Source organism: Mirounga angustirostris, unplaced genomic scaffold, assembly GCF_029215605.1.
Source record: "Mirounga angustirostris isolate CCGP_5_RB_7025 unplaced genomic scaffold, mMirAng1.0.hap1 SCAF_2, whole genome shotgun sequence".
Lineage (NCBI taxonomy): Eukaryota > Metazoa > Chordata > Mammalia > Carnivora > Phocidae > Mirounga > Mirounga angustirostris.
In genome coordinates this window covers 102,368,997-102,383,573 of record NW_026991710.1, presented here as the reverse complement: position 1 = coordinate 102,383,573, position 14,577 = coordinate 102,368,997, and the positions used below count along the sequence as shown (strand labels likewise).

Below are 14,577 nucleotides of genomic sequence, written 5' to 3'. Positions count from 1 at the left end.
AGTGTGTTGAAAGATTTTCAGAATGTAAGATCCTGAGGAGGATGACCTGTTGTACTGCATTATCAATATTAAGCAGATTTTAGGGAAAAAATATATATTACATGATTATGATTATGCCATCAGGATAATTATCTAATTCAAATATAAATGAAGTTAACAGCTTCTGTTTTGCCATTCAGAGGTAGCATTCTCCTGCCTAAAATAGTATTCTCCAAAATGTATTTTAGCTAACAGAGGTTACATAAAAAACAGGTTCTGGGGCTAAATAAATTTAGGAAACTCTTGGTTAAGCTAAGTTAACTCTTTATTGCCAAACTTCTCAGACCTCTGCTACTTATAACCTGCATTATATATCTTATAAATCACCATAAGGGGATCAAGTATACATTGTTTATAAAATTTACCTGGTCTCAGAATGAATTTTTTCATAGGCCATAATATGGCCTATGAACATATCTAGGACATTCTTGAGAGCAATGGAAAAAAAGCAGTAAATATTCAAATGTTTAGAAATCAGCATAATATTAATCAGATAACATTAGAAACAAAGTATAAGTTAATTTTCCCAGGTGTTTCCAGGTAGCTAGGGAAACATGACATGAAAAAGCAATGTTTGAAAAATTATGGAATTATTAACTTTATTAGATATTATGTCACAGTAATTATGTTTTAAAATTTTCTGGATCAGGCAGAGCAACCTACAGGTAAAACAAGACATAACATCTGAGATTAGCTTTAAAACATTTTAGCAATCAAAAATAAATAAAATATTGTACCAGCCAATCAATTTTTTTTATAAAGTGGGCAGGATAAATAAAACAAGTTTGATTAACCTATGTCAACAGTTATTAGAAGTATGGAAGTTTATTATTCTATTTGCACTACTTACTTTATGAATGTTTGAGAATTTACATTTAAAAAAAATCTGTTGAACATTTAATGCCTGATTCTCCTCTGTGGACCAGTCACTCCTAGATTTCAGAGAGCATAGCATTAGGTAAGCCTGCATTTACCAGGCAAAATTCTTCTACAGAATCTTAAAAGATAATGTAAGGTAAAAGAAATACAATCAAAACATGAAAACTAAACAAAGAAGGGCATAAAGTCTTTTTCACAGCATTACAGTGAAGTGTAAAAATAAGCTTTATTTTTAACAAATATAACCAAAATTATCTTAATGAGTATGACCAAACCTTGTATACAGCTCTAAAGTGATCCACATAAGCCATATTAATTATGAATATAATTATGAATATATTTTAACTCATAAGGCTGCATAAATGCTCATGAGGCAAGATTTCATAATCACTATACTTTCTTTTGGTGCTTAATTAATAAACTGTACCCTAGCTGTAGCCCACCATCATTAAGTGTGTATTACTGATCATAAGGGAGATTATGTATATTAATGTGGGGCCAATACCAGTGACTCAATACCTAAAGTAAATGCCACCATTCATTTATTCATTGACCTTTTACAGATTCCTTGGGTATTCCACACTAGGCAATTATCACTCAAGAAGCCACTAAAAAATAAACATTAATTGTAGATGCTCTAAAAATGTTTCCATTGCCATATAATTATAAAAATATACACTTTAGAAATAACCCCAACCTAAAACAACAAGCTATATAAGCCATAAAATCATAAATTTTCTTTAAAAACCCATTAAAGCTGAGAAGCAAAGTAACCTAAATGAACTAAATTCCACATACAAATGATCCCTTCCCAAAAAAGAGATGCCTAACTGCTTTTATCTCTGACAGGAGAAAGAATAAACCTGCCAAAAAGGGAAGTATGGAGAAACCAGCTGAAACTTTATTAACTCTTAACAGCTGTTGATATGAGGAATTAGAGTTCTGAGGAGCTCTAATCAAAGAACTACTCCATACCCACCTGCCAGTTCTTTTTCACAGAGCTTGCACCTAGTGCACAACCACTACACATCAAAGGCTCAGACAGAACAGAAGCGCTGAGAAATCTTCCTGAAGTACCCCCAGGCCTTTGCTGAGTGCAAAGCAGCAGTTCCCTGAAGGCTAGGAGCAGGACAATCTCTGAGTAAGATCCCTCTGACAAGCACTGAGCCTTCACCAAATGGAAAGTAGGATGAAGAGAGATGTGCAAAGCAGGATGAAGAGAGATCTTCCAAGACAAGCCAGGGGTTGAGTTCAAGAGCAAGGCTAACTCCTGACCTACCCAAACAGTTGGCAGCTGGGCTATAAGGCAAAATAGAATACAAAAATCTACTCAACCCAAAAGAAGGAAGGAAAAGAGAAACTGGACAAAGAACAGATGGGGAAATTAGAAAACAAATTCCAAGATGGCAGATTAAACCCAACATATCAATAATTACACTAAATGTAAATGAACATTTACATTTAAGGGAAAAAATTGTCAACAAGATATAAAAGCAAAACTCAACTGTGTTGTTTATAAGAAAAGCACTTTAAATACAAAGACAAAGGCAAGTTGAAAGTAAAAACATGGGGAAAAATGCACACCCTAAGAATGCTGATATGGCTATATTAATTTTATCTGATAATGTGGACTTCAAGGCAAGTAGTATGGAGATGAAGAAGGTGATTGCATGATGATAAGAGGTCAGATACATCAAGAAGACATAATAATCTTAAATGTGTAGCACCTAATAATAGAATCCTGAAATATCTCAAGCAAAAATTGACAATAAGAATACGGAATATATGAATAACATTATCTACCAACTTTACCTGACTTTTTTCTTTTTACATCATGTAGCTTTCATTCACCTGAGACTTTATTCTCCTCTTACCATCATAGTCATTTGAAAACTGTGCTAAAAAAAATTGCCAGCATTGTAAGCTATCCTATGCTTATTTGCCTAGTGAACTTGAATTGTTCAAATCAATTAACTCCAGCTGACAAGTTCTTTTTCTAAAGTCACAATGATATTAAGTAATATCAAGGGCTCTTGTCCTGAACTATTGGTGCTCCTGGTTCCTTTGTTTTTTAACAGTCTATAGTAATTCACATATGATACAATTCATTTAAAGTGTACATATAATTCAGTGGTTTTTAGTATAGTCAGAGTTGTGCAACCATTACTACAATCAATTTTAGAACATTTTCATCATCCTATAGCCTTTAGGACACCTCCTATGTCCCCAATACCACCATCCCCAGGCTTGGCTACCACTAATCTACTTCCTGTCTCGATCCTGGATATTTCACATAAATGGAATCATGCAATATATGGTCTTTTATGACTGGCTTCTTTCACTTAGCCTAAAGTTTTCCAGGTTCATCCATGTGGTAGCCATTATCAGTACTTAATTCCTTTTTATTGCCAAATAACATTCCATCGAATAGATGAACCACATTTGATTTACCTCCATTGGTTGATGAACATTTGTTTTGTTTCCATTTTTGGGCTACTATGAATTATACTGCTATGAACATGCTACAGAAACAAGTTTTGGGTAGACATATTTTCATTTCTTCTGGATATACACTGAAAAGTCAAATTACTAAGTCATACGGTGACTATGGCTAATCATTTAGGAATTGTCGGACTTTTCAAAGCAACCATTCTACATTCCCACTAGAAATTGAGGGTTCCAGGTTCTCCACATCCAGACCACATTTGTTATAGTCTGTGTTTTGGGTTTTTGTTTTTGGTGGGGTTTTTTTTGTTTTTTGGGTTTTTTTTTTTTTCTGTTTTTCTGTTTCTGTTCGTTTTTATAATAGCCAGCCTACTTGGGTGTGAAGTGATATCTCATAGTTTCGATAAGCATTTTTCTGATGGGTAATGATATTAGGCATCTTTTCATGTACTCATTGGCTATTTGTATATCTTCTTTAGAGAAATGTCTATTCAGATCCTTGGCTCATTTTTAAATTAGGTTGTCTTTTTATCACTGAGTTGTAAGAGCTCTTTATATATTCTAGACAAAAATCTCTAATATTGCAAATATTTTCTCCCATCCTGTGGGTTGACTTTCCACTCTCTTGATGTTGTCCTTTGAAGTAGAAAATTTTTAATTTTCATGAAATCCAGTTTATCAATTTTGTTATTATTTGTGCTTTTATTGTCCTATCTAAGAAACCACTGCATGATCCAAGGTCATGAATGAAGATTTACAACTAAGCTTTTCTCTTAAGAGGTTTAGTTTTACCTTATCCATTTAGGTTTTGATCCATTTTGAGTTAACTTTTGTTAGAAGGTATGAAAATCCAACTTCACTTTTACATGTGAATATGTCCGCCAAGTTGACACTTAAAGATCACTACCCCCAAACAGAATATACATTCTTTTTTAAGGAATACTCCCAAGAATAAATTACATACTGGCCATAAAATAAGTAAATCTCAATATATTTAAAAGGATTAAAATCAAACAAAGTATTATATTAGAAATTACTAACAATCTGTTATCTAGAAAATCCCCCAAATATTTGGAGATTAAGCAGTATACTTCTAAAAAACACAGATAAATACAAGGGAGGGCGCCTGGGTGGCTCAGTTGGTTAAGCGACTGCCTTCGGCTCAGGTCATGATCCTGGAGTCCCTGGATCGAGTCCCACATCGGGCTCCCTGCTCGGCAGGGAGTCTGCTTCTCCCTCTGACCTTCTCATGCTCTATCTCATTCTCTGTCTCAAATAAATAAATAAAATCTTTAAAAAAAAAAAAAATACAAGGGAAAGAAAATATTTCCTAATTATATGATAATGGAAAGTCAACATGCTTAAAGGAAAAGCTATAGCTTTAAGTGTTTATATTAGCAAAACAAAAATTGTGAAAATCAAAGCTTCTACCATGAGAACTAGAAAAAGATCTTTTTTTGCCATATTACTACTTTGTTATATATTTTTTAATTCCAGTTAATGTACAGTGTTATATTAGTTTCAGGTGTACAGTATAATAATTCAGCAGTTCCATACATCACCCTGTTCTCATCACAAGTGTGCTCCTTAATCCACATCACCTATTTCACCCATCCCCCCACTCCTGTCCCCTCTGGTATCCACCTTGTTCTCTATTATTGAGTAAGAACTACCAAAAAAAAAATTTTTTTTTAAGATTTTATTTACTTATTTGAGAGAGAGAATGAGATAGAGAGAGAGAGCATGAGAGGGGGGAGGGTCAGAGAGAGAAGCAGACTCCCCGCCGAGCAGGGAGCCCACTGTGGGACTCAATTCCAGGACTCCAGGATCATGACCTGATCCGAAGGCAGTCGCTTAACCAACTGAGCCACCCAGGCACCCAAAAAAAGATTTCTAATTAAGATCTCTAATTTCAGGGGTGCCTGGGTGGCTCAGTCGTTAAGAGTCTGCCTTCGGCTCAGGTCATGATCCCAGAGTCCTGGGATCGAGCCCCGCGTCGGGCTCCCTGGTCGATGGGGAGTCTGCTTCTCCCTCTCCCACTCCCCCTGCTTGTGCTCTCTCTCTCTCGCTGTATCTCTCTCTGTCAAATAAATAAATAAAATCTTTTTTTAAAAAAATCTCTAATTTCAATTAAGCCCAAAGTAATAGCAGAGGGAATACTTACTAATAAAAATTATACACTTGGATATATACAGTTTAGTAGAAAATTATCCCTAAGAATTAACAGTTTTGGAATAATGAAACAAAAATATTTTATTTTCATATACCTTTTGATATTTTGAAATTTTTCTTCATTGAGTATATGGTACTTTTATAGGAACATAACAATGTTAGCATTGTCAGCATTTTAAAATAATCTAGAATAAAATATAAGTGTGTACCATATTAAACATGACTATGAAAATAATCACATTCATGAGTTCATGAGTTCCAAGAGGGAGAGGACATTTCTCAATTAAAAGATACATAAGGGGGGCACCTGGTGGCACAGTCAGTTAAGTGTCTGTCTTCGGCTCAGGTCATGATCTCAGGGTCCTGGGATCAAGCCCTGTGTTGGGCTCCCTACTTAGCAGGGAGTCTGCTTTTCCCTTTACCTCTGCTCCTCTCCACCCTCCTCCACTCATGCTAATGCTCTCAAATAAAATCTCTTAAAAAAATTTTTTTAAAGATACATAAACGACATACCAATAAAAGCAATGTGTAAACCTTGTTTGAATTCTGATTAAAGCAAATATTTTTAATTTTTTTTTGTAGAAAAACATAAGGCCAAGGGGAAATTTTAACACTAACTGGATATTTTCTGCTTCTAAGGGAATTTTTAAATTTTTAGGCATGAGAATGGAACTGATTATTTTTTTAAGTCCTTATCTTTTAGAGACACATATTAATCATTTATGTATCTAATATGTACAAATATGTACATATTACTTATATAATGACTTACATAATCATCTTCTAAAATATTTGATGAAATGGTATGTCACCTAGGATATACTTCAAAATAATGCAGTACCAGGGAGGGGAAAAGAGCTAGTGGAGGTATAGATGAAACAATTGGTCATGTGATGATAACTGCTGAGGCTGGATGATGGATACATGACATGGGGATCTTTATACTGGTCCTTGTATTTTTGTATATATTTTAAACTTTCTCTAATAAAAAGTTTTGTAGGTTATAAAAGAACAAAACAAGTAACCAAAGGCAGTTCATTGGGCAGCTAATGCTAATTTGGGTAGCAATGTATTGAAAGGTATTGTATTAATTAGATTATTCAGCCTATAATAATAAAAATGCCATAGATTGGGTGATGTAAGTTACAAACACTTATTTCTCACAGTTCTGGAGGCTGAGGAATCCAAGATCAAGGTGCTATTAGCTTTCGTATCTGGTGAGGTCCCTTTCTCTACACACCTTGCCAACACTTGTTTCTTGTGTTTTTTATTTTAGCCATTCTGACAGCAATTATGAAAGGATATCTCATTATGGTTTTGAATTTGCCTTTCCCCGATGATGAGTGATGTTGAACAACTTTTCATGTGTCCGTTTGGCCATCTGTATGTCTTCTTTGGAGAAATCTATGTTTATTTCTTCTATTTTTTAATTGGATTACTTGGTGGAGTTCTTTTTTGGCATTGAATTGTATAAGTTCTTTATATATTTTGGATACTAACCATTTATCAGATATGTCATTGCAAATGCCTTCTCCCATTCAGTAGGTTGTCTTTTAGTTTGTTGATTGTTTCTTTGCTTTAATGTAGTCCCAACAGTTTATTTTTGCTTTTGTTTCCCTTGCCTAAGGACCTATGTAAAAAAGAAGTTGCTATGGCCAATATCAGAGAGACTATTGCCTATGCTCTCTTCTAGGATTTTTATGGTTTCAAGTCTCATACTTAGGTCCTTATCCACTTTTAATTTATTTTTGTATATGGTGTAAGAAAGTGGCCCAGTTTCATTCTTTTGCATATAGCTGTCCAGTTTTCACAATACCATATGTTGAAGAGATCTTTTTTCCCATAGCATACACTTGCCTCATTTATCAAAGATTAATTGACCACATAATCATGGGTTTACTTCTGGGTTCTCTATTCTGTTTCATTGATCTGTGTCTATTTTTGTGCCAGTACCATACTGTTTTGAATACTACAGCTTTGTAGTATACCTTGAAATTAGATTGTGATACCTCCAGCTTTGTTCTTCTTTTTCAAGGTTGCTTTAGCTATTCAGGGTCTTTTGTGGTTCCATACAAATTTTAGGATTATTTGTTCTAGTTCTGTGAAATATGCTGTTGGTATTTTGATAGGGATTGCATTGAGTCTGTAGATTGCTTTGGATAGTATATGCATTTTTTTTTTTTTAAGATTTTATTTATTTGAGAGAGAGAGACAGAGAGAGAGAGCATGAAAGGGGGAAGGGTCGGAGGGAGAAGCAGACTCCCTGCCGAGCAGGGAGCCCGATGCGGGACTCGATCCAGGGACTCCAGGATCATGACCTGAGCCGAAGGCAGTCGCCCAACCAACTGAGCCACCCAGGCGCCCGATAGTATATGCATTTTAACAATATTTGTTCTTCCAATCCATGAGCATGGAGTATCTTTTCATTTGCATTGTCTTCAATTTCTTCCATCAGTGTTTTTTTAGTTTTCAGAGTACAGGTCTTTCACCTCTTTGGTTAGGTTTATTCCTAGGTATCTTACTATTTTTGGTGCAACTGTAAATAGGATTGTTTTCTTAATATCTCTTTCTGCTGCTTCATTATTTGTGTACAGAAATACAACAGATTTCTGTACATTGATTTTGTATCCTACAACATTACCAAATTCATTTATCAGTTCCAGTAGTTTTTTGGTGGAGTCTTTAGGATTTTCTATATATAGTATTATGTCATCTGCAAATAGTGAAAGTTTTACTTCTTCCTTACCAATGGATGCCTTTTATTCCTTTTTCTTATCTGACTGCTGTGGCTAAGATTTCCAGTACTGTGTTGAATAAAAGTGGTGAGAGAGGACATCCCAAAGGCCCACCTTCTAATACCTTTGCATTGGGGTTAGGACTTCAATGTATAAATTGAGGGAGGGGGGAACACAAACATTCAGTCCATAACAGGTATAAAAACTGTGCTAATGTTCCAGATAGAGTCCCTCAGATACTCTGCAGATTCTGTACAATGTGAAATCTCAGCCAGTACTCAAAAATGCTGAAACGTACAATCCAGTGAAAATAAATCTGGTTGCATTCAAGTTAGATTTTTAGTTGTCACTGTTCCATGTTGCACTGGCTTCATGGGGAGGAAAGATACAATAATCATACTTGAGATTTAGAAGACTCTTAATAAGCAAAGCCAGTGGATCTTATGACTTAGCAAAGGCATAAGCCAAAGACACATTTCATTTGCTGGGGGGAAGAAGGGAAGAAGGTCTTCATAAGAGGTTTAAATATTAAGTACGTTAAGAAAGGAAATGAAAGCAATTACATTAAATTTCCATATAAAGAGTACATTTTAAAATTTTCTGCACTTGTCAGGAAAGGAAATATCATAAACAGACAGGACTGCAAAACAAAATGTGTTCTGAAAAATGGAGGATGACTTAATCATCAGCTCTTGTGAACCATAAAAATCCATTCTGTCTGCACCTAACCAGGGAAGCTATCATCCTCAGCCTGGAAATTTAAAAGTGTCTGTAAATGTAAAATCAATTTATATTTTTATACTTAGATAAATGTTAAAGCCTTGGTTTTTCAACTTCTATAAAAACTAACCCCTACTTTAAACACAGGTTTTCAGTTATACACTTGAAAAGTGTCTTCCATAGCTATTAAAAAAGGTATTTTCTCCATGATAATACTATGAAGTTTGCCACCTAAAAGGTGCCTGAATAAATGACTATAAAATAGAACATTCCTGTTTGTTATATAATAAGTACTATTCTGTGGCACACACTGAGCTAGACTCTGGAATTACAACCTACTGTGGAAACCTTCTGTGGTCATTCCTTCCTCCCTTCTCTCCGCAGTTTAGGATAGGGACCCTCTCCTCTATACTCTCCTATTGTCCTGTTTTCTCCACTCAGAACAATTTTATACCATACTGATCTGCCCCTTCCTGACTATGCAGTTCTTGAAGGCAGCGAGAAGTACTTACCCATTTCTATATCCCATGCATTAGCACGGTGCCTTCTGTACAGAAGTATCTAGTGAGTGTGTGGTGGATGAAGGCATCTCATGCAAGAGAAAAATGGGTAAAGAAACAATTGCAGTAATGCCCTTGGTGTGATACTGGTTTTATACAGGTGCTATGATGGGACTACAGAAAAGGACATGTTATTAGATGGAAAATCAGGAAATCTTTCTAGGAGGGATGAGGTTTCAGCTAAGTTTTGAAGGGTGAGTAGGAAATAATTTCATGGAGAAGATACAGGGTAGGGAGACAGGGAGGAATGATATTCCAGGTAGAATGTCATTCTAGAACTGAGGCATGAAATAAGCCACATTTGTCCTAAATAGCCAAGTCCTAGAGAGCTAAAACAATCAGCAAAATCCAGACTGACAGCTTAAAACACACCTATTTAAAAAGCAAAACAAAGTAGAATATTTAAGGATGCCTATTGGTGTGATAAAACTATGAAGAAATAATAAGTGATTAATGGGGCTCCTGGGTGGCTCAGTCAGTTAAGCATCTGCCTTTGGCTCAGGTCATGATCCCGGGGTCCTGGGATTGAGCCCCGCATCGGGCTCCTTGCTCAGCAGGTAGCCTGCTTCTCCCTCTCCCTCTGCTTGTGCCTGTCTGTCAAATAAATAAATAAATAAAAATCTTTTAAAAAAAAGAAATAATAAGTGATTAAAATAAAAATCTGTACACTTGTATTGGGAAAGCAAGAGACTGTGATTGTGACAGGGGACATAGAGAGGCTTTTAGAGTGGCTGGCAAAATTCTGTTTTTTGATCGAGTGACAGCTACAAGAATGTTCACCTAGTAATTCATTAAAGGATGAGATGTTTTATGTGGTTTTCTGTATCAATTATACATATATATGCTATAAAAAAAACCCCACTACATTAAAAGACCTTTTTTTTTTTTTTTAAAGATTTTATTTATATATTTGAAAGAGAGAGACACAGCGAGAGAGGGAACACAAGCAGGGTGAGTGGGAGAGGGAGAAGCAGACTTTCCGCTGAGCGGGGAGTCTGATGCGGGGCTCGATCCCAGGACCCTGGGATCATGACCTGAGCAGAAGGCAGACGCTTAACGACTGAGCCACCCAGGTGCCCCAAAGACCTTTTTAAATGGGACCTTGGGGGGTGCCTGGGTGGCTCAGTTGTTAAGCATCTGCCATCGGCTCGGGTCACGATCCCAGGGTCTTGGGATCAAGCCCCGCATCAGGCTCCCTGCTCAGCAGGAGGCCTGCTTCTCCCTCTCCCACTCTCCCTGCTTGTGTTCCCTTTCTCACTGTATCTCTCTGTCAAATAAATAAATAAAAAATCTTTAAAAATAAATACATAAATTGGACCTTGGACACTGATGTAACTCAGATCATTTCAGTAAGCTGGAGACCACTCACAATATTAAGTTTTTGGATACACAGAAGTCAACAATTTTGATAAACATAGACTTTTGGTGGCTTTCTAATGTTGATATTAAATTCAGTAAAATGAACTTGGAAAAACAGTGTGCTATCCAACACTTTTTTTTTTCTGTTATACCAAAAAACAAAACAAAACAAAACAAAAAACCCAAAAGCTGTAAACCACAAAATTGAAGGGTCTCATCACTAGGCAAGACCTTAGTGGTCAATTAGTCCCATGATTATACAGTTACATTTTAAATCTCATCTACAATATCCATGAGAAACAGCTGTCTTACTTTTATTTGAAAATCTTCAGCAAAAGAAAATTTACAGTCTTCCTAAAATGATTTGGCTTTGTTAGCAAAGGAACAGAAACTCTGATCATCCTAAATAAACCACTCAAATGTTCAAGTGCTCAGATTATTAACATTTGACACATTTAACTATGCAATATAACCAAAAAGCCAAAGTATTATCCAGGGTTATTGCCACTGCTCAAAATACTTTGGAACTCCTTTGGAATTTCCCCCAGAATTTGTATTGTTTTCTTTTGAATATTCTCAAGGATGATAAATCTTAAAATCGTAAATACCAATTTGTTAGAGCTGTAAAGGACTTCAGAGATCATCTAGTGTACCCTTCCCATTTATAAATAAGGAAGCTGACATTTAGGGTGTTTTGTCTGTTAAAAGAATGTCATTCTTGGATACACAAGTCTGTGTTCCCAAGAATGGTGAATATATTTAGTCATTCATTCAATAAACATTTATTAGTAACAGCTATGTGTCAGGTACTGTGCTAAGCAATAGGAACCACAAAACAAAATACAAGGTCAAAATTCTTTGACCTTGAAGAACATACAGTATTGTCGAGGAGAAGAGCAATGGTATACAGACCAATAACTAAACAAGATCAATACTTTAAGTGTCATGAGAGAAATACAAACTACCTTGAGAGTTCTCAGAAGGTAGATATAACCCAGCGTGGGAAATTAAAGGTTTCCCGGAAATAGTGACAACTGAGTAGAGACCAAAGGAATTAGCAGGAGTTAGTCAGGAAAAAGGAGTAAGAACAACAACAAAAAAGCATCTGTATACAACTTCCAAAGGAGAAAGGGAAGAACACGGCTTATCCAAGGAACATCAGGTGATTAGGTCCGGCTAGCACAGAGAGCGAGGGAGTTTTGTGTGCTGTGGAAAAGAGCATCATGGGACAAGATGGAGTGGAGGCCAGAGGCTCTGAATAATGTGTTAAGGAGTCTGATAGTGTGAAATGATGAGAGCTTTTAATGAAATGTTAGAATGGAGAGAAGTTGGTAAACATGTGAGAAATGAAGGAAATAGAACTAATAGGAGCATTTAGGAAGGGAATGAAGGGAATGGAGGTGAGAGAAGGCAGACAAGGAAGGAAGGGAAAAAAGAAGAAGGAAAAAAAAGAGGAAGGGAAAAAGGGAGGGAGGAGTTCAGAATCTATCTTGGATAACTGGAAGATTATGGAGATGGGAAATGCAAGAGGAGGGACAAGAGAAGACAATGAGATGTGCTCCCTTAAGACATATTGGAAGTCTGTGGAAAATCCAGAGATATCCAGAAGACAGTTATATGAATCTGGAGCTCAAAAAAGAAATCTATACTAGAAATAAAAATTTGGTAATTGTAGCAAACAAGTGACTCCCTGGGGGACAGAGGCTACACCGAATCCAAACAGGGAGATACAAAGTGGATTTGATCCTCCAGAACAATGTGTAGCAGGTGTGAATTAAGGACAAAGGACAATCTTGGGAAGCACCAATATTGATAGGAGGAGTAGAGAACATACAGCAAGTAGAGCCTGGGTAAGAGTGGTCAGCCCAAGCGAGTACAGGAAGGTATGTATATACACACCTGATACCTACACCACACACACACACACACACACACACACACACACACACACAAACTAAGGGACAAAACTTGTTCTTTGCAGATGGTACAATTTTCTACATTAAAAATCAAAGACTAAATGTGATATTCTAGACTGGATCCTAGAACAGGAAAAGGACATTAGTGGAAAAAGTGGTGGAATCCAAATAAAATTTGTAGTTTAGTTACAAGTAATGTACCAGTATCATTTTTTTTTTTTGACAAAAGTGACATAATTACGTAAGAAGTTAGCCTTAGGGAAAGCTGGCTGAAGGGTATAGGAGAACTCTAAAATCTTTGCAACTCTTCTGTAAATCTAAGATTACTTCTAAATAAAGTGTTTTAAATGTCAAAATAAAATACAAATAAACCATTAGAAATAGTTCAGCAAGGTTGCTTGATACAGAGTATATAAAAATCAATTGAGTTTCTGTAACTCACAACAAACTGATAGAACATGTAATTATTTCTTTAAAAGATACCATTTGTGATAATAACTGAAGGTTCCTAGGATTTTTATGGAGAAAATTCTAAAACTTTATCAAAAGTCATTTTTAAAAGACTTAAAAGGGGAGGTATGAATGTTTACAAATGGGAAGACTCAATATGGTTAAGATGTCACTTCTCCCCCCAGATAACCCATAAATTTAATGAAACCCCATGGGAGTAGTCAGCGGTAGAAAACCAGGAAGAGTAAAAACCAAGTGAAGACATAATCTGAAGTGGGACCTACAAAAAGCCCTTCATGGTCAATTGCTGCAAAAGGAGACTGCTAACATGACTGCAAAGTATTCACTGGATTTAACCACAGTATGAATGTGGGAACAGTGAATGCAAACTTCTTCTTCAAGAAGTTCGACTGAAATAAACCACAGAAATTAGAATGTAGTATTCAGAAAAAACATGGTGTCAAATTGCATGGATTTTGGAGTCAAACAGAACTGGACTCAAAATCAGGCTTTACCATTTACAGGCTGAGCTTACCTCCTCACCTGCACAATGGACAAGAACTGCTATTACCTATGGCTACAGTGAAGATGAGAGGATATTAGATCTCTCTCCATATATAAGTTTTAGTACAGAGTTATCATCAAATATGTTGGCCTCTTACTCTATCTATTTCTTTTCCATTGCTTTGTTTTGAGATTCAAGGAATTATATTATTTGTTAGGAAACCTTGTACTTGAGCATGAGAATATCTAGGAGAGGGCAAGTGTGACCTACAAAATGTGGTCCGGGGTATCTTATAAAAATATGTCATTTATCCTATATATAATATCTTACCATAGGGAGGCTGATTCTTTACCTACAGCAAATCAATTTGTAGTTTCACTATTCTCAAAGTGAGAAGACAAAGACTTACACTAATTTCTCAACCTATTATCCTGTGTTTACTATTTATTCATTCATTCATTCAACAAAGTGGTCTTGGTTGCCTGTTATGTCAGGGGTATTCTAGGAGCTAGAAATACAACTTTAACCAACATCTACAAAGTCTCTGCCCTCACAGAGCTTACCTTCTAGTGGCAACTGTACAGTGTTTCTTAGATGGGCTAGCATTAATGTTGTCATTTAAGTCATTTGAAACAGAAGCAAACAAACTCTCAATACACGAAGATAATCAGTTGTCTAGGGGCACCTGGATGGCTCAGTCATTAAGTGCTGACTCTTGATTTCGGCTCAGGCCATGATCTCAGGGTAATTAGATCGAGCCCCGGACTGGGCTCTGCGCTGGGCATGGAGCCTGCTTA

At 36.1% G+C, this 14,577-nt stretch overlaps 1 protein-coding gene across 3 annotated transcripts in view; it reads right to left on the bottom strand.

Moving 5' to 3' along the window:
- FGF2 (fibroblast growth factor 2) overlaps positions 1 to 14,577 on the bottom strand; it is a 70,923-nt gene that overhangs the window by 17,681 nt on the left and 38,665 nt on the right. The gene's annotated exons all lie outside the window — the stretch shown is intronic.